General features: G+C 45.6%; 1 pseudogene; it reads right to left on the bottom strand.

Annotated features, from left to right (window-relative positions):
- LOC135503978 (disco-interacting protein 2 homolog B-A-like) overlaps nucleotides 1-20,229 on the bottom strand; it is a 92,867-nt pseudogene extending 72,638 nt beyond the window's left edge.
- Nucleotides 20,230-24,189: the final 3,960 nt, after the last annotated feature.

The following is a 24,189-nucleotide window of genomic DNA, read 5'->3' as shown; positions in this document are numbered from 1 at the left end:
AAACGGGATGTGTGGGGGTAGGCAGTGATGACTCCGTGACCATGGGCTCGTCCTTGCTAGGACATAATGGTCGGGAGACTGACATTTATAACACCGACCCTGCTGTGTGGTGTCTGACTTCTCCCACCTCCGGAGAGGGTTTGGACGTTTCGGTGGCGGACGCACAGGGGTGAGTCGTGGTACGAGAGTGGAAGAATTCCTCCATTCCTCCTTGTCACTTTTTAACAACTCCCCTGTAGACCACCGATATGTTTCCACCGCCTGGGCTGTGTCGTCTGCTGACAACGAGCTTGCCCAACAACCCTTTTTAAGTCACTGGGTAATTCCCTCAATATCTTGTCCACTACGAGGGTCTCTATCACATGTCCTACTCCCTTTCCAGGTTCTAGCCACTGTTTCGTCAATCGTATTAATGCGAAGATCTGGGCACAGACGGGTAGAGTTGTATAGGTCCATTGATGGAACTTTACGGCCCTGTCTCTGGCAGTCAGCTGGTACCGGGACAGGATCTCGGGTTTTTAGTCGCCCATAATCCGCAGCTTCGCGGGAATCCAGGTCAAAATAGGCTTCCTGAGCCACCCTGGTCAAAAGAGGGGCTAATGTGCTCGCCCATTCTGTGGGCGGCCACTCTTCCAAGGTGGCCGTCCTTTCGTAGGTCATGAGGAAGGCCTCAATATCATCCTCCTTGGAGATACGAGGTAAGATGGCGTGAGCAGCCGCTCTTGGCTTAACTCTAGGTTCTTCTCGCCGGCTCAGCTGTTGTTGCAGGAGTTCTATGATGGTCTGCTGTTTCGTGAACAATTGTTGTAGTAGGGCGTTATCCATCGTTCTTGAATGGTTCCTCCGGGTCTACTGGAAGAATCTTGATGTACTCACTTATCCTTGTGTCACTCGTCCACCTAATGCCTGCATTCTCCACCAATGTGAGCGGACCAAGTAATTGGGCGTCACTCTAAAGTGGAAAGGTGGAATAAACGAATCAGGAGTAGGTTTTCTTGATTGAACACAGTTCTCTATTGAGGGCATTTGGTCAGCACAAACACTCCAACATAATCAATGAAAATCTCCCAAGGAAAAACATACATCTTCTTCTCCAGATGAAACAGGAACACAATAAGATTATCTTTAAACTATAACAAAAGTCACGAGATTGTCACCGTCTTAGTGGTCCTTCATGGATAGCTCCCTCTGTCTCAGTGGCCATCTTCCAGAGATAGTTTTTTCCCCTGCTGGTTCCATACTCTCTCTTATAGGGGAAGGAGAATATATCTACTATCTGTGAGCTCAGCCTGCCCTCTGGTGGTCCTTCCACACTTGTTAAAATAGCAATTTTCATCAAATGTACTTTATGACCCAAAAATATGCCTAATTGTGTTTCTATACATTAAATAACATTCCTCTTAACTGTAAATGTTTTTCATGATTTGTTATCAAGTTATAATTACTGACATTTACTTCCATTCTAGTAATTTTGTCAGCCATCTTGCTAGGGAGTTTTGATAACCCCTTGATAGGAAGTCTGGGCTGAAAAAGCCCTACCCATCGCTCAAAGTTGAATTGGAACACCACTCCGAGTTGATGTGGTTCGCAGAGGATCGCCCAAAACGGAGGGGGAGGGATAAGGGGGAGGGGGGGTGAGTCATAATATTTCACTACTGGTGTCACACTTAGGTGACCGAGCTATGATGAAACACTTCATTGCCATGCAGTCAGGCAGCATTACATAACTCCCCCTTAAGAGGTGGATTCCCCACAACTGTGCTGCTTGTGTGGAAGATTAAGTTTGGTTCGAATGTATATTAGGTGGTGTGTTAGATTAGACCTAGGTCTGTCCGTCCGTCCCACAGGGCTGCGTGTCCGTCCCACAGGGCTGCGTGTCCGTCCCACAGGGCTGCGTGTCCGTCCCACAGGGCTGCGTATTGTCTGGACCTGCAAGAATACTTGAGAGAGGGCTATGGGGTGGCAGTAGGCCTAGTGGTAGGCCTCAATGTAGGCTAATGGGGTGGCAGCGTCGCCTACTGGTTAGAGCGTTGGACTAGTAACCGAAAGGTTGCAATCACCATTATTCACCCAGCTGCTATAAGGTGAACAGTTAAACAACGGGTATAGCAGCAAGCAAGAAGGTGCATTTAGTTACATTCTAAACCTTTACTGACTGACTCAGCAATTTACAAGATATGCAAGTAATAATGAAGTGGAAGTGGATTATTATCCAGAAGAATGCTCAGGCTAGTCATGTAAGCATCTGTGAGAAAACAATGATCAACGGTTTTTGAGGAAATGTGTTGACAGTGTGGGAAAGTGGGACTGGAGGATGAACAGTAAAGTGTGGAGGGATGGAAACTCTTATTCAAATGGAGTTGTGGATGATTGGTAGAAAGATGAAGGGCCGAGTGGAGGAGTCGTCTTGAGCTGTAGATGAGTGGAATTTGCTGAAGTGAGAGCCTGGGAATCTGCTGTGCTGCACTGCAGGGGTTGAGGATGGAGTGGGAGGAGGAGAATTGGAGAGATTTCTCCCTTCCTATAGCCTGGCTAGGTCACTGCAGCCTAGAGTCAGGTGCAGAACAGAGCAGGCCTCTCCTCTCTCCCACGCCCCGTCATAGCTGGGGTCTACTGCTCATAAACCAGGCCTAATCTGGAGTGGGCTCAGTAAACATGGCAGCCAGACCCCGATGACATATCGTGACAACACATTCTTATTTTCAATGACGGCCAAGGAATGGTGGGTTAACTGCCTTGTTCAGGGGCAGAACAACAGATTTTCACCATGTCAGCTTGGGGAATCAATCTTGCAAACTTACAGTTAACTAGTCCAACGCTCTAACCACCTGCCTCTCATTGCACTCCACGAGGAGCCTGCCTGTTACACAAATGCAGTAGAAACCATACCCAACCATAACCTACCCATAAACACCAACGCCTTTCATTAAAATCAATAAACAGAAGTACAGATTTTTAAACTTGCATATTTAGCTAAAAGAAATCCAGGTTAGCAGGCGGTATTAACCAGGTGAAATTGTCACTTCTCTTGCGTTCATTGCACGCAGAGTCAGGGTATATTAGATGCACTATTGTAAGTGGCTGTTCCACTGGATGTCAGAAGGTGAATTCACCAATTTGTAAGTCGCTCTGGATAAGAGCGTCTGCTAAATGACTTAAATGTAAATGTAAATGTATATGGAGCGGTTTGGGCCACCTGGCTCATTGCGAACTAATTTGCCAGAATTTTACGTAATTATGACAAAAAATTGAAGGTAGTGCAATGTAGCAGGAATATTTAGAATGATGGATGCCACCTGTTAGATAAAATACCGAATGGTTCCGTATTTAAATAATAAACGTTTTGTTTTCGAAATGATCGTTTCCGGATTCGACCATTTTAATGACCAAAGGCTTGTATTTCTGTGAGTTATGTTACAATTAAGTCTATGATTTGATAAAGCAGTCTGACTGAGCGACGGTAGGCAGCACCAGGATCGTAATCATTCATTCAAACAGCCCTTTCGTGCGTTTTGCCAGCAGCTCTTCGCAAGCACAGCGCTGTTTATGACTTCAAGCCTATCAGCCTAATGGCTGGTGTAACCGATGTGAAATGGCTAGTTAGCGGGGTGCGCGCTAATACCGTTTCAAACGTCACTTGCTCTGAGACTTGGGGTAGTTATTCCCCTTGCTCTATAAGGGCCGCAGCTTTTGTGGAGCGATGGGTAACGCTGCTTTGAGTGTGGCTGTTGTTGATGTGTTCCTGGTTCGAGCCCAGGGAGGAGCGAGGAGAGGGACGGAAGCTATACTGTTACACTGGCAATACTAAAGTGCCTATAAGAACATCCAATAGTCAAAGGTATATGACATACAAAAGGTATAGAGGAAATAGTCCTATAAATACTATATTAACCTAAAACCTCTTACCTTGGAATATTATAGTCTCATGTTAAAAGGAACCACCAGCTTTCATATGTTCTGAGCAAGGAACTCAAACGTTAGCTTTTTTACATGGCACATATTGCACTTTCACTTCATTATTTATTTGAGGTTGACAACTTAATATAATACATCAATAAAAAAACATTTAAAATAAGTGTTCATAAAAGTATTGTTGTAATTGTCATATATATATATTTTTTTTTATTTTTTATTTTTTTTAAATTAATTTTAATTATTATTAAAACTTTATTTTTTTTTCTTTTAAAATTGGCCGATTAATCGGTATCGGCTATTTTTGGTCCTCTAAATCGGTATTGGCATTGAAAAATCATAATCGGTCAACCTCTAAACATAACCCACTATAACAGACTACCACTGGCTACTACATAACACAACCCACTATAACAGACTACCACTGGCTACTACATAACACAACCCACTATAACAGCACTAAGACTACCACTGGCTACTACATAACACAACCCACTATAACAGCACTAAGACTACCACTGGCTACTACATAACACAACCCACTATAACAGACTACCACTGGCTACTACATAACACAACCCACTATAACAGACCACCACTGGCTACTACATAACACAACCCACTATAACAGCACTAAGACTACCACTGGCTACTACATAACACAACCCACTATAACAGACTACCACTGGCTACTACATAACACAACCCACTATAACAGCACTAAGACTACCACTGGCTACTACATAACACAACCCACTATAACAGCACTAAGACTACCACTGGCTACTACATAACACAACCCACTATAACAGCACTAAGACTACCACTGGCTACTACATAACACAACCCACTATAACAGCACTAAGACTACCACTGGCTACTACATAACACAACCCACTATAACAGACTACCACTGGCTACTACATAACACAACCCACTATAACAGACCACCACTGGCTACTACATAACACAACCCACTATAACAGCACTAAGACTACCACTGGCTACTACATAACACAACCCACTATAACAAACTACCACTGGCTACTACATAACACAACCCCCTATAACAGACCACCACTGGCTACTACATAACACAACCCACTATAACAGCACTAAGACTACCACTGGCTACTACATAACACAACCCACTATAACAGCACTAAGACTACCACTGGCTACTACATAACACAACCCACTATAACAGCACTAAGACTACCACTGGCTACTACATAACACAACCCACTATAACAGACTACCACTGGCTACTACATAACACAACCCACTATAACAGCACTAAGACTACCACTGGCTACTACATAACACAACCCACTATAACAGACTACCACTGGCTACTACATAACACAACCCACTATAACAGCACTAAGACTACCACTGGCTACTACATAACACAACCCACTATAACAGCACTAAGACTACCACTGGCTACTACATAACACAACCCACTATAACAGACTACCACTGGCTACTACATAACACAACCCACTATAACAGCACTAAGACTACCACTGGCTACTACATAACACAACCCACTATAACAGCACTAAGACTACCACTGGCTACTACATAACACAACCCACTATAACAGCACTAAGACTACCACTGGCTACTACATAACACAACCCACTATAACAGCACTAAGACTACCACTGGCTACTACATAACACAACCCACTATAACAGCACTAAGACTATCACTGGCTACTACATAACACAACCCACTATAACAGCACTAAGACTACCACTGGCTACTACATAACACAACCCACTATAACAGCACTAAGACTACCACTGGCTACTACATAACACAACCCACTATAACAGCACTAAGACTACCACTGGCTACTACATAACACAACCCACTATAACAGCACTAAGACTACCACTGGCTACTACATAACACAACCCACTATAACAGCACTAAGACTACCACTGGCTACTACATAACACAACCCACTATAACAGACTACCACTGGCTACTACATAACACAACCCACTATAACAGCACTAAGACTACACTAGCTGACAATAACATGACCAGTTCAGCTGGTATTCAGGAAGCGACTAAGACTGGACTAAATTGTCACTACTGATTATCAGACACTTCCTCGAGGCTTCAAATGTTACACAAGTTAGTCTGTACATGTTGTTACTATACAATATTAGCCCTCCTATTCCAACCAATGTAAGGCTAAAACAAATCATGTATGTTGTACAGTACAATGCTCCAGCCTACTGAACTTTTCCTGACTTTTTAAACCACATCCATTCAGTGGTTCCATTCCCTTTGTTCTCTGGAGAGTTGAATTATGGGGGGTACACACACACCTCTGAGGCCGACATAAAGGATAAGGATCAGAGCCGAGGACTACATTTTCACAAACCCTGTAAGGGAACATCAGTCCATAAAGACTTACAACTTTGTTGAAATCAACAAGTGAATTCCTAAAATGTATCCGCAGGGAAAGAAGTGGCTTACAGTAGAAAGATAACAACATTGTTGAAATCACAACCAACGGATTCCTAAAGATTTTATAAGCTACACATAGCAGAGAAAGTTTAGACACTACACAACCTATCAAAATCAGCCCTACAACCCATGAAGTACACATGGAATTACACAAACCCAGTAACGAACCATACGTCAATAGGGATTGAGAGAGATAAAACATTGTTGAAATAAGCCACAGGATTCCTTTACACATATCAACAAGCTCACAGTCCAGTGTGTTGTCCAGCATCCATTCAGACATTGCTAAAACCCATGACATACGCACTGGTTTCATATTTAGAAAGTGACCAACTGCTGAGAAAATGCTCAGCGCTCTCTCCACACCCTCACAAACAATTCACACTAATGACCACATCCAGGGAGCCTAGCCCGCTGTTTGGGAGACAGAGACCAAGAGAGGGAGGGGCAAGAAAGAGAGGAGGAGAGAGAGAGAGAGAGTGAGCGTGCGAGGATAACAGGACGCTGGAGGGGCAGATAGATTCCAGAACATTATCGGTTGGCACATTCTGACAACAGGGTCATGTTCATTAGGCACCAAATGGAACAAAACAGACTGAAACAGGGATGGACTACTAACTAGGTCTAGTTTTTGCTTTCTGATGCACACCGATTTAAAATGTTTTGTTTACGGTACATGCCCTAAAGAACACAACGCAGGCAAAGACAACAAGGCTGTAGTTTATAGAGCCATTGGGTGAGCCTCAAACGGCACCATAGGGCCCTGGTCAAAAGTAGTGCACTATATAGAGAATAGTTTTGTATTTGGGATACAGTCATTGAGTAAGGCTACAATGCACACAACAATGTGATTTCTGTGAAAGCGGCATAAAAGGTTCTTTTTGGTCCACCAGCCACACTGACAGGTACATTCGAAAAGCTCCCAGCCACTCAGATTTTTTTACCAGACAAAATTTTAAAAAGTTGCTGTAAAAATGAGCATGCTTTGTAATTTTTAAAATTGAAACTCAAACAGAGAAAAACAACCAAGCTTGTGAACAAAACTAATTAAATAGCCAAGAAACACAAGGACCAAGTCTCACTTCAGTAGACTTTCGTTTAAAGTAAATTAGACCAATTAGCCCCAAGCCAGGCAGTGATTCAGCGCAAGGTGGAATTGGCTATAGTTTATCAGCTATGAAACAAAATGGCGAAAATGATTTGAAAACAGCTACTGCAGCATTTATTTGACTATAAATGTGATCATACTTGACTACTCGTATTCAGAAATGTGAGTGAAATGCTCGCACTGTGGAGCCCTGATCACCACCAACGTGGCTGATGAAAGAGACATCTTACCCGACAAAATCCACCCGCATTAGGCAGGTGCTAGTTTTACCTGCCCCAATTGGGAAGAGTCAGATTAGAGTTGGATTTAAACGTTTACATGCTTTGCAAAAATAACAATTTCCATTATAATGCTGTTTACATGGACACATCTGAAATCAGACTACCTGATGGGACTCAATGTCACACTGACCCTCCCTGCTGTCTGAGACATGTAAATCAGAGAACGTGACAGTTGCATTTTAGTAACACAATGCCTCTCCTCTCTGCAGTGATGATAGATGTGTAAACTTGTAGAATCTGGGTGTGAGTGAGTGACTGGCATGTAGTGGTTATAGTGGTGGTAGGTGTCAGCACATGCTTATAGGAATCCACTGGGCCTCTGACTGACTCCAAGGCAGTTTGGTTTAGCACAGGGGTGGGAAAACGTTTTGGCTCGAGGGCCACATCACTATTTCGAAATTCAACAGAGGGTCACTGAATTTTTTGGGAGCGACTTGTTTGTCATAATCAATTACAAAGCATCACTCGATATAGATCCATTACAACGCACCACTCGATATAGATCCATTACAACATACTACTCGATATAGATCCATTACAACACATCACTCGAAATAGATCCATTACAACACATCACTCGAAATAGATCCATTACAACGCATCACTCGATATAGATCCATTACAACATACTACTCGATATAGGTCCATTATAAAACATACTACTAGTTTTAGATGTTCAAGAGAGGCCTGGAATGTTTTGTGTTTGCCCACAACAAAAATATTGAATGGGCTGATGTATTCTGCCCACTCCCGGGTTTAGTTTACTCTCAAGTCAACACAACAAGCAGAGGTACCGTACCTGTAGACTTCCAGTCATTGCGCCAACGCTAGTTAGCATTGGCTCGCGAAACTACCACTAACTTCCTTCATACAAGCGTGATAAACACACATTCATCTGACTCCAGGTACGTAGAACAGAATCTCGCAGTATACCTTTATGACAGAGTGAATCCAACTTCATGCCCCCCCCCTCCCCTCCCCCAATTCAACACCTGACATAACTCTATGAAACATTCATGTGAAACAGGTGCATCCCACTCACTCACTTAGTAAAAGGTGAACAGCTCCACAGTGATCATCCCAGAGAACAGGTTCTGTCACTCTGCTGGGACTGACCGAGCTTTGCCCTGAAGGGGAGACGCTGAGCCTAAATGCAGTGATTAGGCCAAATGCTAACTTCATGCATGGTTTAACAGTGAGAATATATACCCAGTCTCTAAACATGTGGAAAGTCATGCTTTGTCAATCTGATTTAACCTAGACCAAGAGAGAATGTCTCCGGTCTCATGTCACAACAACGAGGCTAGAGCAATATTCTGTAGTGACGTTTTGAAGCGTGTGAATCTGCAAGCTACCGATCAAGATTTGGATCAAAGAAGAGCTGGGTCATTATCAATTTGAAAGGAAAAAATATGTGCTGCCAACTGGAGACAACCTGAACTTATCCAACCTGAGTTAACTCCTCCTCCTACCCATTCCCTGTCAACTCAACATGACCCAAGTTGTTGCCACACACACCTCAACAACTACATGTGGGGTAGGATGACACACACACACACCTCCTGGGACAGAGTCGAGTGGTGACGGCCGTGCCTCCTGGGACAGAGACGAGTGGTGACGGCCGTGCCTCCTGGGACAGAGACGAACGGCCGTGCCTCCTGGGACAGAGACAGTGGTGACGGCCGTGCCTCCTGGGACAGAGACGAGTGGTGACGGCAGTGCCTCCTGGGACAGAGACGAGTGGTGACGGCAGTGCCTCCTGGGACAGAGACAGTGGTGACGGCCGTGCCTCCTGGGACAGAGACAACGGCCGTGCCTCCTGGGACAGAGACGAGTGGTGGGCCGTACAGAGATGGTGACGGCCGTGCACAGAGACAGTGGTGACGGCCGTGCCTCCTGGGACAGAGTCGAGTGGTGACGGCCGTGCCTCCTGGGACAGAGACGAGTGGTGACGGCCGTGCCTCCTGGGACAGAGACGAGTGGTGACGGCCGTGCCTCCTGGGACAGAGACGAGTGGTGACGGCAGTGCCTCCTGGGACAGAGACGAGTGGTGACGGCCGTGCCTCCTGGGACAGAGACGAGTGGTGACGGCCGTGCCTCCTGGGACAGAGACGAGTGGTGACGGCCGTGCCTCCTGGGACAGAGACGAGTGGTGACGGCCGTGCCTCCTGGGACAGAGACGAGTGGTGACGGCCGTGCCTCCTGGGACAGAGACGAGTGGTGACGGCCGTGCCTCCTGGGACAGAGTCGAGTGGTGACGGCCGTGCCTCCTGGGACAGAGTCGAGTGGTGACGGCCGTGCCTCCTGGGACAGAGTCGAGTGGTGACGGCCGTGCCTCCTGGGACAGAGACGAGTGGTGACGGCCGTGCCTCCTGGGACAGAGACGAGTGGTGACGGCCGTGCCTCCTGGGACAGAGACGAGTGGTGACGGCCGTGCCTCCTGGGACAGAGACGAGTGGTGACGGCCGTGCCTCCTGGGACAGAGACGAGTGGTGACGGCCGTGCCTCCTGGGACAGAGACGAGTGGTGACGGCCGTGCCTCCTGGGACAGAGACGAGTGGTGACGGCCGTGCCTCCTGGGACAGAGACGAGTGGTGACGGCCGTGCCTCCTGGGACAGAGACGAGTGGTGACGGCCGTGCCTCCTGGGACAGAGACGAGTGGTGACGGCCGTGCCTCCTGGGACAGAGACGAGTGGTGACGGCCGTGCCTCCTGGGACAGAGACGAGTGGTGACGGCCGTGCCTCCTGGGACAGAGACGAGTGGTGACGGCCGTGCCTCCTGGGACAGAGTCGAGTGGTGACGGCCGTGCCTCCTGGGACAGAGTCGAGTGGTGACGGCCGTGCCTCCTGGGACAGAGACGAGTGGTGACGGCCGTGCCTCCTGGGACAGAGACGAGTGGTGACGGCCGTGCCTCCTGGGACAGAGACGAGTGGTGACGGCCGTGCCTCCTGGGACAGAGACGAGTGGTGACGGCCGTGCCTCCTGGGACAGAGTCGAGTGGTGACGGCCGTGCCTCCTGGGACAGAGACGAGTGGTGACGGCCGTGCCTCCTGGGACAGAGACGAGTGGTGACGGCCGTGCCTCCTGGGACAGAGACGAGTGGTGACGGCCGTGCCTCCTGGGACAGAGACGAGTGGTGACGGCCGTGCCTCCTGGGACAGAGACGAGTGGTGACGGCCGTGCCTCCTGGGACAGAGACGAGTGGTGACGGCCGTGCCTCCTGGGACAGAGACGAGTGGTGACGGCCGTGGGGACAGAGAGAGTGGTGACGGCCGTGCCTCCTGGGACAGAGACGAGTGGTGACGGCCGTGCCTCCTGGGACAGAGACGAGTGGTGACGGCCGTGCCTCCTGGGACAGAGACGAGTGGTGACGGCCGTGCCTCCTGGGACAGAGTCGAGTGGTGACGGCCGTGCCTCCTGGGACAGAGACGTGGTGACGGCCGAGCCTCCTGGGACAGAGACGAGTGGTGACGGCCGTGCCTCCTGGGACAGAGACGAGTGGTGACGGCCGTGCCTCCTGGGACAGAGACGAGTGGTGACGGCCGTGCCTCCTGGGACAGAGACGAGTGGTGACGGCCGTGCCTCCTGGGACAGAGACGAGTGGTGACGGCCGTGCCTCCTGGGACAGAGACGAGTGGTGACGGCCGTGCCTCCTGGGACAGAGTCGAGTGGTGACGGCCGTGCCTCCTGGGACAGAGTCGAGTGGTGACGGCCGTGCCTCCTGGGACAGAGACGAGTGGTGACGGCCGTGCCTCCTGGGACAGAGACGAGTGGTGACGGCCGTGCCTCCTGGGACAGAGTCGAGTGGTGACGGCCGTGCCTCCTGGGACAGAGACGAGTGGTGACGGCCGTGCCTCCTGGGACAGAGACGAGTGGTGACGGCCGTGCCTCCTGGGACAGAGACGAGTGGTGACGGCCGTGCCTCCTGGGACAGAGACGAGTGGTGACGGCCGTGCCTCCTGGGACAGAGACGAGTGGTGACGGCCGTGCCTCCTGGGACAGAGTCGAGTGGTGACGGCCGTGCCTCCTGGGACAGAGACGAGTGGTGACGGCCGTGCCTCCTGGGACAGAGACGAGTGGTGACGGCCGTGCCTCCTGGGACAGAGACGAGTGGTGACGGCCGTGCCTCCTGGGACAGAGTCGAGTGGTGACGGCCGTGCCTCCTGGGACAGAGTCGAGTGGTGACGGCCGTGCCACCTGGGACAGAGACGAGTGGTGACGGCCGTGCCTCCTGGGACAGAGACGAGTGGTGACGGCCGTGCCTCCTGGGACAGAGACGAGTGGTGACGGCCGTGCCTCCTGGGACAGAGTCGAGTGGTGACGGCCGTGCCTCCTGGGACAGAGTCGAGTGGTGACGGCCGTGCCTCCTGGGACAGAGACCAGTGGTGACGGCCGTGCCTCCTGGGACAGAGACCAGTGGTGACGGCCGTGCCTCCTGGGACAGAGACCAGTGGTGACGGCCGTGCCTCCTGGGACAGAGACCAGTGGTGACGGCCGTGCCTCCTGGGACAGAGACCAGTGGTGACGGCCGTGCCTCCTGGGACAGAGACGAGTGGTGACGGCCGTGCCTCCTGGGACAGAGACGAGTGGTGACGGCCGTGCCTCCTGGGACAGAGACGAGTGGTGACGGCCGTGCCTCCTGGGACAGAGACGAGTGGTGACGGCCGTGCCTCCTGGGACAGAGACGAGTGGTGACGGCCGTGCCTCCTGGGACAGAGACAAGTGGTGACGGCCGTGCCTCCTGGGACAGAGACGAGTGGTGACGGCCGTGCCTCCTGGGACAGAGTCGAGTGGTGACGGCCGTGCCTCCTGGGACAGAGACGAGTGGTGACGGCCGAGCCTCCTGGGACAGAGACGAGTGGTGACGGCCGTGCCTCCTGGGACAGAGACGAGTGGTGACGGCCGTGCCTCCTGGGACAGAGACGAGTGGTGACGGCCGTGCCTCCTGGGACAGAGACGAGTGGTGACGGCCGTGCCTCCTGGGACAGAGACGAGTGGTGACGGCCGTGCCTCCTGGGACAGAGACGAGTGGTGACGGCCGTGCCTCCTGGGACAGAGACGAGTGGTGACGGCCGTGCCTCCTGGGACAGAGACGAGTGGTGACGGCCGTGGCTCCTGGGACAGAGACGAGTGGTGACGGCCGTGCCTCCTGGGACAGAGACGAGTGGTGACGGCCGTGCCTCCTGGGACAGAGACGAGTGGTGACGGCCGTGCCTCCTGGGACAGAGACGAGTGGTGACGGCCGTGCCTCCTGAGACAGAGACGAGTGGTGACGGCCGAGCCTCCTGGGACAGAGTCGAGTGGTGACGGCCGTGCTTCCTGGGACAGAGACGAGTGGTGACGGCCGTGCCTCCTGGGACAGAGACGAGTGGTGACGGCCGTGCCTCCTGGGACAGAGTCGAGTGGTGACGGCCGTGCCTCCTGGGACAGAGACGAGTGGTGACGGCCGAACCCCCAAGCTGACAAGGAAAAAATCTGCCGATCTGCCCCTGAACAAGGCCGTCATTGTAAATAAGAATTTGTTCTTAACCGACTTGCCTAGTTAAATAAAGGTTCAATAAAAAAATTGATAGTATGTGAATTATTCAACCCTTTGCCCACCCCAAGGAGAAACATGGGATGGGAAACATAATTAACTATTCACAGTAGAGAAAAAGAGAAATGCTCACTAACGGGGATGTAAACTAATTTGTGCCCAACATTTTTGAGAAATAATATTTTTGTTCATATGGAAAATATCTGCAATCTTCTATTTCAGCTCATCATGAAACATCTGACCAAAACTTTACATGTTGTGTTTATATTTTTGTTCAGTGTACATTGACCATGTTTCCATCCACAATTTATGCAAGTAAAGTCATAACGTATAAAAGAAAATCTATAATCTATTGCACCGTTTTTTTTCTCCATCTGGGGCAGACCTCAGAGAGGAAGAGGGAATCCATTTCTATGGGCTTATTTTGGATCTAAGCCTGTCGCCTGCATTCCCACCTTTGGGGAGGGGACAGGAACATGGTCATTATATACTGATCTCTGGACAGACACACTTTCACGCCTGCTATGTTAGGTTACATACATACAGACCGCATGAGAGAGGACTGTATATAACGACCAGAGGGACAGACAGTTAGTGAAAGTGTGCCTTATCTACTTTGAAGAACTAGTCAAATGATTGTCAGACAGCTCTGCAGCATACTTAGTCAGGCTACACACTACATAATGCAGGCACATAGATTAACATTAGATGGTATGGCAGGATGGCTGCTACTGCCTGAACAGAGATGACTATAAAGAATTTTTGAAAATAATGTCAAATAAAAACTAAGTAATAAAACTGAAATATGTTATTACCTCATAAAATATAAAATCTTTCTATTGGTTTCTACCCAATGTGGACATGAAAGAGACAATGGAATATCTTCAATGTTTTGGAAATCTAATGTTCCCTATTTTTGGCTTTGGAATTTCCATTAAAAAGCTCTAAAATCATTGTAATGTCATTTCACAATGTATTTTTTTTATTTTTTATTATCCGAACCGATTAATTTTTTTATCAAACCGAAACAACCTCAAAAAAACACGAATCGCTCAGCACTTTGTAAAAGCAAAGGGGGAAAAAATTGTATTTATCGCAGATTTCAAAGTGCCATGTGCTATTTTCTGCAAAATCCTCTAGAAGGCAGAATTAAAAAGATATACTTGATACCAATTTTTTTATTTATTATTGTGATTCAGGTTTTCCTCTCAAAATGTATAGGAAAAACAACTCACTTGGATGCTCTAAGTCCACAACAATGCTTAGACCACATTTGGGGACCATTTTTATAGTCTGGGAAAAATCTAAGACCTTGTGTTTGGCTAGAGTAGTTTACTTGTGCACTTGGCTAGTGCACTTGTGATGGTGTTTTTTAAACAAGTGGGCACTGGATTGAGACAAATAATTATGATTCTACCAGGCCTTTCCATCTACCCAAAAACAGGCTGTAATGGCTACACGAAGTGGTAGACACAGGCCCTACGCGTACTGCACACAGAAGGGATCGACATTCAGGTACATTTGCCAGTGGCACACCGAGCCAGCTAAAAGCTACTGGCCCGAATGAAAAAAAAAATACTGGCCCGGGTCAAGAGCTGACAGGAAAGCGACTGATATGTGCATCATTTCAATAGCAGGTGATTTTCATCTTTCATTTGCAGGCCAAGCAAGGAGCCTACACAGGGTTCATATAGACATTGATAAGTCTTGACATTTGAGATGTTGAAGAGTTATTGAGTGGTCACTGTATCATGTTTTAAAACGAGAAACCAAGTTGATGACAACACATGGTTTTACAGCAACAGACTAACACAATACCCTTCAATTGAAATGACAGGAAACAAACGAAAGCCCCTACATCTCTCAAAAAACGGTCAGAAATTAAATCACAGAACAAATTATATTGGAGCAGTAGAACTTCAAGACTTTTCAAGGACCATAGCCTCGAGGAAATGTCTGATTTTCAAGGCAGGCTATTCCATGATGACAGAATTGCGTGTCGCCAAGATTAAAAAACACATTGTTAAAATATTATTTTCATTGGCCCAAGCGGGCCACTGATGGGGATGATTGACTGGCCCAGAGGGTTTGCAAAACCTCCATGTATGTGGAACCCTGACACACACACACACACACACACACACACACACACACAATTCCTGTGCCGTTGTTGCCTCTTAAGGAAGATGGTTTATTTACATTACTGTTTGAATAAATCATGATGGTCGCAGTATCGAACCCTGAGTCTTGGCATAAAAGTCACATAAGATGCACTCTTGCCTGAATACAACATCTGCGTGTCAATTTGATATAGGCTAGCTAGCCCATTTCAATAATGGTCTGAATTGGTGCAAGCTTTACTATAAAGCCTATGAACTCACAACAAGTGCTTGTTCCAAAAAGCTCTACTGTAAATGTACACAGACAAAAAGAGCTTGTTCCAACTAACATCTGGTGCAAGAGTTAACAAGGCCCACAGTATCATGTCCAGTTGAGTCTAAATCCCCTAGAGAGAGTAGGGGGATGCTTGGCTGAGCTTCAAGCTGGATATTATGCATCTCTCAGCTTTTAAGTCCTTGTTACCAGTTATGGCCAGAGACTTTAACCCTACCTCTATATACACCACATAGACCTGGGTTCAAAGACTATTTGAAACCTTTCAAATACTTCAAGTGTTTGTGCTAGCTTGCCTGGAGTCCCAGATGGGCTGTGTTTATAGATTTTGGACTATTCCATTGGTCCATTTAACCAGGCAATCCATGATGTCAACTTTTATTTAAACCCAGGTCTGATACAGCAGCAAAACACAAGGCTCATCAGCTGTTATAAAACTAGAGGAAGGAGCGGTCTGTCAGTCACAAGACTGTCATCTGTCTCAAGTAAAGCCCCCTAGGCTCTGGCTGGCTGGCAGGCAGGAAAATATAACATGGTACTTTACTGCAGGCTCAATCCCATCCACATTGTACACAGTTCAGTTGAGACAACTTGACCAAGGGAAGGAAGTGGAAGTTAAGGACCTTCCTTATTCTTGTTCTCCATCATGTCTTATCTACAGTGCTGTCACTAATGGTTGTAGTTGGACGATTAACGAGTCGGATGTCACCTGGGTTCATATAGCATTTTAATTATACTTTGAGGTATTGGGGTGAGGTTTGAATTTGCACTTTGGGGACTATTCCATTGGTTAGGCTACATTGCGCAAGAGAGCGCTCGGTCAAGCACAGCTCCAAGCATTAGAAAGAAAAACAAATAGGTCTAGACTGCTACGAAATGGCTGGATGATAGCGTAGCATAGCAATGTGCTGCTGATGTCCTTATTTTTCAGACTGTCCCCATTTCAATGCCTCTGAGGCTGAAGCTGTTTCTGTCTGTGTTTCTCTAGATCCACTAGCCCGCCTAGATTGGAAGCAACTGGCAATAATTTGGACTGGCCACCGCAGCAGTAGTTGAAGTCAGTAAGTAGGTAAGGCAGGACCTCATCATATTATCCACACACACACACACAACACACACACACACCAGCAGAGCTCCTGTGCTTCTAGTTTCAGAAGATGTTAAAAAGATAAAAATGCAGAAAACTGTTTCCTATGGAACAATATGAAAGCAGCAACTGACAAACACCAGATTCAAATATCAACTGACCTCTGTCATAGGCCTGCCTCAGTATCCCAAAACACCAACGATAAAGTATCATTCCTGAGTAAACTCAATGAACCCTTGCTGACGAAGGCAAATACCTCAACAAGCAGAAAATAAGCCTAATGCTTCTGTCAACCATGAGAAATAAAGTTGGGACATTTCTCAACCATCAAGTAGGAGAAACAACACTTAGCTAATAGGCCAGGTCAGTCACGCCTAGTCACTCCTGGCTGAACACAACAAACACAACACAGGGGAGCTTTGAACACACAGACACACACAATCTTCCTATATCTGACCCCTCCCTTCCTTCCTTCCTTCCTTCCTTCCTATAAGATCCGCTCATGCCACTGCAGCACACCAAGGCTAGGTTCCAAAAGGCATTTTTGGGACACAACCAAAGAGTCTAGTTGAATGGCTTACTAACTGCCACCATGACTGTGACCAGCTGAATGAGACTCATTGTCCTCACTGGTCACTGGGGGCTTAACACACACACACACAGTGTTGTTATTTAAGAGGACACTTGGCTTGCCTCTGTTCTCCTCTAAAACAACCCAACAGGCATTTCCACTCTGGTGAGGCTCTGTTCTGTGGTGTTTGTTATGTCCACGGGCAGGCAGGTTGGGGGACAAAATATGGTTCTGTGTAACCACGTTTCCATCCAAAGTCAGAGTATTTTTTTAAAATCACAACAGCTGTGACAGAAACAGGAAGTTAGGGTACAATTTTATAAATGCAGACAGATCATTTATTCATTCCACATGGTGGGATCTTTTTGTGTTAGTAAAATTAATTATGTGAGAAATGGCAGTGGAAATGCTTTTAGTTATTAAATCACTATTTGCTCATTATCATATCGGAAGTAAACTTGGAGTCACGTGATGATATGGTGTGTGGTCCTCCCACTCCGACTTGGGAAACCATGCCGTTTATTAGGCTACAGATGAAATAAGTTATGATGAACTTCCCAGGGTGGTGAAAGTTGATGGTGATCTTGATGCTCCTTTCCAATAAATATCGAGGGTCTGATTCTGGTGACATGATGATCGACGCTTGACTGCTGTTTGGCAAATACAAATATTCTCGCTCTTATCCATAATAATCTCATTATGTAGACTAGCCTACCCGCACGGTCTTCTTGCACCACATCTGCGAGACATTGGCTAGAGATCACATGACAAGACCAGAGTAGAAACATTTGCTGTTTAACAAAACAGTTTTTGTAGCAAAACTATCAGTAGAGTTGAAAATGCACTGAAAACACATTGAACTTTTGGTACATAAGCCTTGACTAGAATACAGTATATACATATTAAGTGGGTAAATCAGTTTTTGAACGTTATTAAAAGTGACCAGTGTTCCATGTCTAGGTACATAGGCAGCAGCCCCAGGGGTGCGTTCGGTTCAACGTTTGTTACGTTGTGTGCGGCAGTTTGTACTGAATGACGCGTTTCCCCTAAACAGTGCACAGCATTCTTCAAGGTTATCGAGGTGCGTTTCCTCTGATTCGGTGAGTTTGGCCATTAAATACAAATAAATAACAATCACAAAACTTATGCAGCACATCAATCAATAGGCAGACATAATCACGCCGTTCTTCAACTGTTTCTGTTTCATTAATTGCTTAACACCGCTCCATCCTACTTAACGCATCCCAGGGACAAACAATGATGTTATAGTGCAGCTGTTGGAGGGATGGGGACCTGTGCCACATGTGGCCACACACACAAACACTTCCCCGCCACAACTAACACACACAACAAACACTTCCCCGCCACAACTAACACACACACACACACAACAAACACTTCCCCGCCACAACTAACACACACACACACACACAACAAACACTTCCCCGCCACAACTAACACAACACACACACACACACACAAACACTTCCCCGCCACAACTAACACACACACACTTCCCCGCCACAACTAACACACACACACAACAAACACTTCCCCGCCACAACTAACACTTCCCTGCCACAACACACACACACAGCTCAAGCTCATAGAGTGTACATAAGCAAATGAAGAAGCCTATGTCATTGCTGTGTGAAAAGGTTACTCTCGCAGGTCAAGCCATGCAGAGGGCCGTATGATATCACATCCTGTCCTACGCTACGTTGACTCATAGCAACATTTTAAATCCTAGAGACAACAGGTACTGTATGAATAGGTGATGAGTATCAGTACTGACGTTTCATCACAATGACTGTCAAATCAAATTGGTCACATACACATGTTTTTCAGTATTCTTGCGAGTGTAGCGAAATGCTTGTGCTTATTGTCCCGACAGTGCAGCAATATCTAACAAGTAATCTTAACAATTCCACAACAAATACCTAATACACACATATTCTATGTAAATGAATGGAATATATACATATGTGGCTGTCATCTACCATTCTGCAGTCCCAAAGCCACACAGTGAGAAGCAGGTTGTGCAATGCAGAATTAGTCGACTGAAACCCCCACATTCCATTAATAAATACATCCACTGACGGGTAATGTCACCGTCAGTCTAAGGTTAACACAGCGACATACTGGTTCTAGACACCAACCGTGAGTTGATGGTCAACAAGATACATGATTAGCAAATTTAGCAGATGATTCTGACAAGTGTGGCTTTGATATTCAATCGTGGATATGTAAGAGAATACACATTAATCAATTACTTTACATACAGAACAGCTATGAAATGATTGATTTGAATGATTAAACCTAGACGAGGACGAGACCGTCACAGACAAGAGAACCCACGGCCACGGTCGAGCCATTCTCTTTCTACTGTCTGTCAATGCAATGCTAACAGAAAAGGGATGCTAGCTGGCTAGCCATTCAGACATTACTGGCTGAATATGATTGTGTGTCTATATAAGCTTCAAATGTTGCTATTCACCTTGTACACTAAGATAAACATAGTGCTAATTTGATCGATACCGGTGTGGGTTGGCTAGCAAGCTACATGGTGTGAATTTGAATTCACTCCCCTCCGTTAAGCCTCATCACCCTCCTTACCTTCCGATAGCTCCAATTCCAACTCCGCCAAATGGTCTCGAACCTCTTTCGGTATACCGGAAAAATCCACGCCACGGTCCGCCATGACGTAAAAAGAATACAACAAAGTGTGCTTTAAGTAAAAACGAAATCTCTTCTATTTCAAAATACTGCCTTCAAAACACGAAATTTGCATTTGAATTGAAGTGACAATCCATTGCGCCGACTGCTCCCTCCGCCATAAGAGGGAGAATTCACCAAAGGCAAATATTAACGGTCACGCGATCTCTGTAATAGAATCGCACTAGCGGCATGGCAAATTACTGCACCCAAAACATGCTCTATATCGAGATATACAGCTTGTCCTCCCTCTCGTGTTCATCTAGAGAGGTTACAACTGTTTACAATAAAACGGATTATATGGTACTGTTGTAAATCCTACAGTTGCATCAGTACTGTTTAATTTATATGACACACTGAAGATAACCTGGGTGAGTAGTCATATACTTATCATACCAACGTGTGGCCTCGCTGGTCTACCATCTCATATGCATCATAGATTAGACTATAAAAGCACCCGATACCAATGCAATCAGTCGATATAATCGGCAACTATCATCAGAAATCAAGCGATAGGAATCAGACAGTGGGGCGCCGCATGACCCACTAGTTGGTCAGAATGTTCAAATCAACGTTTCATATCGTGGTGTGGATGTACGGTAGATCGAACTGGGTCTGTATGGGGTGGTATAAAATGAGCATACCTCCAACATCAGGGTTTTTCCTTCAGACAATATTAAGGTGGCCACCCTGCTGATTCCATGGGTCACCTTAGAGAAAATATGAAAACAGTTGTCCAAAAAATGACTCCCTTAGTCTGTTAGCGACTTAATCAATTGTGTTCCAGAGGTTAGCTAGTAGGGGTACATTTGGAAGGATCATTCGGGTGGCGGTGAACCACGTGCGCACTGGACCATGTCAAGTGACCACCTTAGTCCGTTTCTGAGCCTGGAAAATGTCACTCTTATCCTTGATGTTGATACTCTCATTATTGTCCTCAGTACATCGCTAATGCAGTTACAGATGGCAACGCGTGGCAAGCATGCATGTAGTAATTATAAAGTAAGGACAGCACAGATTACTTGGAAAAAGATCTTCAGTACAGGGATAGGCTTCTGCAGAATTGAGAACTCATTTAAGTGTACATGTAACACACAGAGAGAGAGCTGTACTTCCAAACCTCCTGCCAAATGTATGACCATATTAGACACACTCCCCATAGATTACACAGACCCACAAACAAATCCAATTTTGATTAACTCCCATATCTACTGGGTGAAATACCAATGTGCAATCACAGCAGCAACATTTGTGACCTGTTGCCACAAGAAAAGGGCAACCAGTGAAGAACAAACACCATTGTAAATACAACCCATATTATTTTCCCCTTTTGTACTTTCACTATTTGCACATCATTACAACACTATATAGACAATGACATTCAAAACATCTCTAAACCTTTTGAACTTGTGAGTGTAATGTTTACTGTTAATTTTTATTGTTTATTTCACTTTCGTTTATCATCCATTTCACTTTTGTTAGCGATGTAAACACGTGTTTCCCATGCCAATAAAACCCCTTCAATTGAGATTGAAATGAATTGAGAGAATCTATTGTGTTAAATTGTCTGAATCAAATATTACAGAAACGTTTGATATTCATTAAGTTATTTGTTTAATTAAAGCTGCAGCACGGTAAGTGTTCATAGTAGTTTCACTTAGACATGCATGGAAAAGTAAATATATTCATATAGCCTAGTACAGATATGTACAGTACAATAAGGACAATTTAAAAATGATCAGTCCAACAATGCTTTCATGGGAGTGTGAATGAAAAATGTAAATACAAAACAAATTGTCTTCTCATAGGTAAAACTGTTATTTTTCTTATACAATTATGTTACTTGCTCACAACAACTCTTCATATTTTGAGAGGGGTAAAAAAAAACAAAAAAAACGATTTCCATGAAGACAATGTAACAATAAGTTATTGTGAGTAACAGGCAGTCCAGACGCAGCAGTTTCCAGCCATGAGAGTAGAATCATGATTCCAGTTCGATGGTTCCCGCGTCGTCCGGCTGTTGGGTTACACGAAGTCTTTTTGAAAGGAAAAAAACTAAAAGACATTGATGTACTAAAACAAATACATTCCTATATCTTATCATTACAACACAAAAATATATAACAAAGGAAGCGTTTATCATGGCAGAGTATTTGTATATAGTCCTCGTGACAATAGCACGCAATTAAAAAAATACTGGAGAAATTATTTTTTTTTAAATGAAAGAATGAACAAAGTGCCAATGACAATTAACTGACATGAAAGCTAAATAAAGTTGAGTTTTTTCCATTTCATATGAACAATCGTCTATTTATAAAAGGGACAGCTAGCTAGTGCAAGCTCAGAGTGCTACACAACGCCTGACAGGGTAACCATTGGGACGGTCACTGTAGGATAGCATACCAAATCGCACCCTATTCCCTATATAGTACAGAGCCCTGGTCAAAAGTAGTGTAATAAAATGGGGAATATGGTTTACCATTGGGACTGTGGTACAATGACAAAGCGGTTCAGTTATGTGAGATGCGTCAGTAGTTACTGAGTAGCAATCCTTGTTGGGCCAGTTTCCTGAACACAGATTGAATCTAGCTTTGGTCTAAGAAGTACCTTCAATTGAGAATCTCCATTGAACATGCTTTTTAGTGTAGAACTAGGCTTAATCTGGATCTGGAACCAGTCCCATTATGTATAAAATAAATACATTATCAAGACAAAAGAAATAGCAAACTTTTGATGTTGCTGAAAGAGAACCTGGACAAATCATAGTTGACACAAAAATATTTAAAAAAGGAAAATAATTAACGATAAACTTGCATATTTTAGTGCATTTAGACATGCGCTTATGTTTTTGGGACTGATACCCTAGTTATTTCTGCAGGATTAAACACTGCAAAATGGTTACACATACATCAGATAGATGGTGGGGGAAGTTCTAAACCAATACAAAACAACAAGATTAATCACTTGTTTAGGTGGTTTGTTTTTCTAAAAACAAAATGTCTAAAACTAAATAGGGGGGAGATCCCTGAAGAATTTAAACTGTTCTGAGACTGCGATAGGAGTTGAAGGAATTTCCCTCAAAGTTCAATTTCCCATCCTTGTGAGAGAAGGTGAAGGTCAAATTACTCCACTAGATGGCAGTGTACAACACACAAAAATGATAATGTGGTGAGACGCCATGGTGACATTTTACATCTACAATACGAAAAATTCTCACCATGTAAAAAAAAGCTAATCAGTTGTTACCCCATTGCTAATGGTTTTTAATTTCTGAAACATTTTTTTTTCTTCCAAAAGGCAGAACCATAAGGTTTTTTTCATGCAACCCAATCTTTGAGAAGGATGTCGGAGGCACGAAAGTGATTCTTTAAGGCAAAATCGTTTTCAAACGATGTGTGTGTCTGAGTCCAGATGTGTCAGTGCTGTTTGTAAAAACACAGACATACACTCTCGGCTAAAGAGTAACATGGCGTTGTTTTGGATAGAGTCATTAATAAAGAACAGCCAGGTTTGCGTTCATTAGTGCACTCAACGGAAAACGTTTCATAAGATTTTGCAACGGCAAACGAAAATGAGCACGTGCCTTGTTGTTTCAGTCCGTTTTGTCGTGTTTGGTACCTAATGAACGCGACCCTGGAGACTTAAGAGCAGCCCATCATGCTCCAGAAAGCAGCAAGGTTGAAGCACTAAAGGTACCACCTCCAGAAGGTTCAGAAAACAGACGAGGGCGACAAAGGCCAGTTAGGAAAAGCTTTTTCTATCAGATAAGATTTCATAAAAGATGGTAATGACATACATTTAGAAACAAATAAATACAAAAATTGCACGGGAAAGAGGAAATGGTTAGACAGAGGACAGGAGGTTGGATTTGTTTAGTCAGATGCAGTCCCAAAGAAATTCTGAAGCTAAAAGTGAAAAGATTCTTTGAAAAACACTTAAGTGTATAAATCATTTGTAAATGAGTGTACACTAAATACATTATTTTTAGCTTTCCGTTTCTGTCACACAGAAGATCATTTGGTTCTCTATGGCCCAAGCTGCAAATAGTAATGTGCCGATAAAGTTGTAAAAGAAAGCTGCACAGGAATACAAC

This window comes from Oncorhynchus masou, chromosome 18 (genome assembly GCF_036934945.1).
Source record: "Oncorhynchus masou masou isolate Uvic2021 chromosome 18, UVic_Omas_1.1, whole genome shotgun sequence".
NCBI classification, from domain to species: Eukaryota; Metazoa; Chordata; class Actinopteri; order Salmoniformes; family Salmonidae; genus Oncorhynchus; species Oncorhynchus masou.
Note: the sequence above shows the minus strand (reverse complement) of the source record. Positions and strands in the feature narration are given on the sequence as shown.